The sequence below is a fragment of the Octopus bimaculoides genome, chromosome 18, assembly GCF_001194135.2.
Source record: "Octopus bimaculoides isolate UCB-OBI-ISO-001 chromosome 18, ASM119413v2, whole genome shotgun sequence".
NCBI classification, from domain to species: domain Eukaryota; kingdom Metazoa; phylum Mollusca; class Cephalopoda; order Octopoda; family Octopodidae; genus Octopus; species Octopus bimaculoides.
In genome coordinates, this window is record NC_068998.1 from 39,350,197 (window position 1) to 39,356,236 (window position 6,040).

At 37.1% G+C, this 6,040-nt stretch overlaps 1 long non-coding RNA gene across 1 annotated transcript in view; it reads left to right on the forward strand.

Annotated features, from left to right (window-relative positions):
* LOC128249857 (uncharacterized) overlaps positions 1–4,551 on the forward strand; it is a 9,958-nt gene extending 5,407 nt beyond the window's left edge. The window contains exons 2-3 of the long non-coding RNA XR_008265977.1: positions 2,814–2,884; positions 4,465–4,551. This is a non-coding gene — a long non-coding RNA (uncharacterized LOC128249857). The remainder of the gene's footprint in view (positions 1–2,813; positions 2,885–4,464) is intronic.
* Positions 4,552–6,040: the final 1,489 nt, after the last annotated feature.

The window sequence follows — 6,040 nt, forward strand, 5'->3', positions numbered from 1 at the left end:
GCTTTCCATGCTAGCATGGGTTGGACGATTTGGCTGAGGACTGGTGAACCAGATGGCTACACCAGGCTCCAATCTGATTTGGCAGTTTCTACAGCTGGATGCCCTTCTTAACGCCAACCACTCCGAGAGTGTAGTGGGTGCTTTTACGTGCCACCGGCACGAAGGCCAGTCAGGCGGTACTAGCAACGGCCATGCTCAAAATGGTGTATTTTACATGCCACCTGCACAGGAGCCAGTCCAGCGGCACTGGCAACGACCTCGCTCGAATGTCTTTTCACGTGCCACCGACACAAGTGCCAAGAGGATATTTCTATTTCATCAAGAAAAAAAATTTCTAAAACTTCCGATTAACAAAGCAAAATTCTTTTGTACATCGTATGGAAGGCCTATTATTTCAATCATGTAGAACCAAATCAAGGATCATTCAATAAAGATCATGTCCTGAAATAGGTGTTCAATATCCATAAAAACCCATTGCATCACCATTACCTAGTGGATTTTGAAGGGGATCTGTTAAACATTATTAAAAATATGAAGTTTAACACCACCCAATGGGAAACAATGAACACATGAAGTTGCACAGCCTAATTAAAAAAAAATTAAACAGTAATCTGGGATTCCTGAACACATTGACAAAACTGGTAACTTATATAATCTTGACTTTGACTCTTACAGAGCTCCTTTTAAATATGGAATGTTACACATACTATAAATGGACATTTATATCTAATCTGAATAGCATTAATTTGGAGGGTCAAAGACTTGTTAGTAAATTTAAGTTAGAACACATCACATAAACCTGATTTTGTGAATAATTCTGTGATTAAACTCATTTGCCTAAGTCACATATAGGATAAGTCAAAAAAACAATTGACTGTATTATGTGTGTGCTTATAAGTAAAATTGAACTAAACTTGTCAAATTTCAAAGCAATTGAATGGTTTAAGGCCATAGCAAAATAGAAAGCTTGCTAAATTTATACAAATAGTAACCTATTTATTACTCTTTTTTTACCATTACCCTCCTCGACTAGGCTCTTATTTTTACTATGAAAATTTTACAACCATCTAAGCATACAATATTAGTGGTTAGAAAAGTGATTATTGAATTCTCACGAATGTCCCAGTATTATCTGGATAATTCAGAGATTGCTCCCCCTCCTAATTAGGCACATACAAAAAGATGAAGCATAGTCATAAGAAGTTTAACCTTGGGAACAATTGTAACATTCCATACAACTGTGAGGGAACTCCTATAATAAACAACTAAACCAATATAAATTATGAAAGCAAAATTAAGGGAGTCATGTTCCTTCTTTTGAATTCAAAAGAAAAATATCTGCATTTGTTGACTAAATTCATCTGGGACCTCAAAGCAAGGACTATAGACTATTCTCTTTTGTGGAGAGTGGGCAGTTGCTGCAATTTGTGCTCTGTAAAAGCACTGGAAATTCTCAATTGTAAATACAATTTAATGAGTAAGCATGATGTGTTATTGAGTCATTGTTCACATATTTAATAAGACCTTAAAATTTCCATATAAAAATCCTTCATATATAGGTGCAGGAGTGGCTATGTGGTAAGAAGCTTGCTTTCCAACCACATGGTTCCAGGTTCAGTCTCACTGCATGGTACCTTGGGCAAGTGTCTTCTACTATAGCCTCGGGTCGACCATAGCCTTGTGAGTGGATTTGGTAGATGGAATGTGAAAGAAGCCCGTCGAATATATATATATATATATATGTATGTATTTGTGTGTTTGTGTTTGCCCCCTCCCCCCACCATCACTTGACAACTGATATTGGTGTGTTTACGTCCCTGTCACTTAACGGTTTGGCAAAAGAGACTGACAGAATAAGTTCTAGGCTTACAAAGAATAAGTCTTGGGGCCGATTTGTTTGTCTAAAGGCAGTGCTCCAGCATGGCCACAGTCAAATGACTGAAACAAATAAAAGAATATAACATAACTAAGTCTAATTAAGATTAATACCTGTGTTCTCTTATGGATTCTCCTACTCACTGCTTGAATGTTCTCTTATGTAACATATCAAGTACTTATTTCTTAAGTAATTTTTTAACTAATCCTTAACTGTTGCAGCTAATTTATTGCAATTTGATTTAACTGTAGTAAACCTAGTATTTTTGGAATGTACTATAGAAATAGGCAATAATTTATAATTTTCATATATGTTTATTATATACGCAGTAGAACCCTCATCCATACCCCATTTTTTCAGCATTTAATTACTTTCAAATTTCTTCTCTGTATTAATATAGCTGCACACTACCCTTCCACTGCTTATAGCAGTAAATTTCCTTTTTCTGTGTTAACATACTTTAAACATTGTTAACTTACTTTAAAACTTGATGACATTTTGACCCGTCAGGGGCTGTGACATTGACAAGTTTATATCATTGACAAGTATATATCAAAGAAACTAATTTGATGTCAGTCATTGGCAATCTCTATGAACTGTATTGTCCGAATGGAGAATTCTTGATGTTTATAACCCTGATACTATACAACTCTTCCTCCACCTCAGTATTTGCTTTTTGAAAACTCTGAAAATCTACCATAATAACTTTAAGATCTGATGAGAATAGTTGAGGACAAACTATTTAATTGATTGATTAATAAACTAATAATGCATACAAAGCAATGTATAGCAATGAAACAGTCTCTCTAGCCATTCAAAACGATTGTAATCTTGAATAAAGTTATGTAATGGCATCTTCATTTTTCAGTCTGATTGCCATTATACTCTGCAATAAGTGTACCAACCAATTAATTAGTGAATCTCTTTGAATCTACAGTTTGTATGGATTTAACCTCCATGGATTCTCATCTTCATTAGCCAGGTTTTTTGCATGGAGTGCTGACTGAGGTAATCACTTGCATTTCTTCAATTCCAACTTTCTATCACTCTCACACACATTTATTGTCTGTTTTACAAAGGGTTAGGCAGATACAGTTTGAAGCAGCATTTTGTTGCTGGATGCTTTTCCTGTCAACACTTAGCTGTTTTTCAAGTAAGGGCTTTTTTTTCATTTCACTGTACAAAGCAACTGTGCATTCAAGTATACATACATGTGTATGTCTCTCATATAATATATATATATATATATATATATATATATAATGTGTGTGTATTGCACAATGACTTCCATACAGTTACCATCTACCTGTTCCAATTAGAGGCATTGCTTAGCCCAAGGCTTATAGAAGATACCAGCTCTAGGTGCACACAGTGAGACTGATTCCTAAACTATTTCTTGTAAATGCAGTAATTATAGTGTGTGATTACATCTTGTTGGTGTGTGATTGTGATTAAGCCCCAAAAACTGTGAGATAATATGAATATTTCATGTCCATTGTGTAATGATGTAAGAAGGAATTTGAAGAGATGAGGAGGATTGGACAAAATTTTAGGTATCTTTAATTAGTAGTCATTATGTAATGAAACTTGTTATCAGGCATGGCAGTGTAATAAAAAGTTTGCTTCTGAACCGCGTGGTTCCAGGCTCAGTCCTACTGTATGGCACCTTGGACAAGTGTCTTTAGCTATAGCTTTGGGCCAACCAGTCTTGTGATTAGATTTGAGAGATGAAAAATAAAAGAAGCTCGTATGTATGTAAGTACATTATATATATTGTTTAACGTCTGCTTTCCATAGTGGCATGGGTTGGACAATTTGACCAGAGCTAACAAGCTGGGAGATGCACCAGAGTCCAGTCTAATTTGGCATCGTTTCTATGGCTGGATGCCCTTCCTATATATCTATATATACGAACATACAAACCTGTGAAAAAGGTGAATCCAGGAAGTCATGGGACAAGGTGGTGAAGTATGGTCTTTCAATGTTGAGTCTCGCAGAGAAGAGGACAAGTGATTGAGACCTTTGGTGATTTGCTGTGTTTGAGAAAACAAAGCTAAGTGAGATCGTAGTTGTGGTTGGTATTAGGATGGGCATCCAGCTGTAGAAACTAAGCCAAAACAGACTGGAGCCCAGTCCAGTTCTCCAGCTTACCAGCTCATCATGGGTAAAACGGTTGTCTTACCCATGCTAGCATGGAAAACAGACACTAAATGATGACATATATGATGGACTTTTTTCAGTTTCTATCTACCCAATCTACTCACATGGTTTTAGTTGATCCAAAGCGACATTAGGAGACATTTGACTAAGATACCATGCAATGAGACTGAACCTGCAACCATGCAGTTGGAAAGCAAACTTTGTAAACACACAGCCATGTCACCCACATGAAATACAATAGCCAACTTAGCATTAAACACCCAAACCCTTAACCTTTTTGATGTCAATCTGCCTGAAACTGCCCCTGGTTTTATGATATAAACATCCTGTTTAAGATAATCTAAATTAAAACCTTCCATCAAAATATATTCTGACCATCAGGTTAATTATGACGAAGTTATGTTACTAAATACTTTGTATTTCTGTAGATAAAAAGAAAATTAAATGTGAAGAGATCAAAGAAAAACATTTAAAAATAAAAAGAAGATCTGAAGATTCTCATATCTTATAAACAAGTACGTACACTTTTATACCCTTCGGTATATTGCTCAGGTACTCAATATATCTTTCTTACATACCCTTATACCCATCAGTATATCTTTCATATACCCCTATAACCATCAGTATCTCTGTCGGTGTAATATTTGTCTCAGTATATTTCTCACACCCTTATGTCTATATACTTATAATATTCTCTCAAGGTACCGCTCACATATCCCTTTACCCATCAGTATATCTTTCACAACTCCTGTACCCATTGGTACGTCACTCACATATGCCAGTACCCGTCAATAAAATAGTTTTCTCAGTAGACCACTGGTGATGGTGCTGTGTAAAAAGTAGCCAGTACACTCTGTAAAGTGATTGGTGTTAGCACATCCAGCCATAGAAATCAAATCAAAACAGACTATGGAACCTGGTGCTGCTCCTGACCTTGCCAGTTCCTGCCAAGCTGTACATCCCATCCCAGTATGGAAAACTGATGTTAAATGTTGATAGTGATGATGATCTCTCACATACCCCTATATCTATCACTATGATATCTTAGTTTATCAATCACATACCCCTGTTGTTGTTGCATTCCCTTGCTTACGACGTCGAGGGTTCCAGTTGATCCGATCAACGGAACAGCTTGCTCATGAAATTAACGTGCAAGTGGCTAAGCACTCCACAGACATGTGTACCCATAACGTAGTTCTCGGAGATATTCAGCGTGACACAGTGTGACAAGGCTGACCCTTTGAATTACAGGCACAACAGAAACAGGAAGTAAGAGTGAGAGAAAGTTGTGATGAAAGAGTACAGCAGGGTTTGCCACCATCCCCTGCCGGAGCCCCGTGGAGCTTTAGGTGTTTTCGCTCAATAAACATTCACAACGCCCGGTCTGGGAATCGAAACTGCGATCCTATGACCGCGAGTCCGCTTGCCCTAACCACTGGGCCATTGCGCCTCCACTACATACCCCTGTACCCATATGTATAAAACAACTTTTCTCAGTATATCCCTCACATACACTTATACTCATCACTCTTATATCTCTTATATACCCTTAACCCATTTGTATTTAAATTGACCATATCAGGCCCCAAAATTCTACCTGTTTTAAGTTCAAACCATCCAAATCCAGCCTTTCACACTTACCCTAAAATGACATTCTAAAAATATACAATCATATCATCAAAACCTTGTACTTATGGGAATCTTCTTCTTCTTGCCTTTAACCCTCCAACGCGGAGTATAGGCCACTTATAATTGAATTCAATGTCGCATAATTTCTCGCTTCTGTACTTATACTCTGTCATGAATGTCCCCCTTTCTCTAGTTCCTTTTGTGTTGATCTATGCCACGAGTTCTTAGGCCTACCCCTCTTTCTATATCCATCCGGATTCCACTGTAAAGCACTTTTCGCTACATTTTGTGTGTCCTTTCTAATTGTGTTACCAATCCACTTCCACTTTTTCTTAAATATTTGCTCCCTAATCGAAACTTGATTTGTTCTTTGCC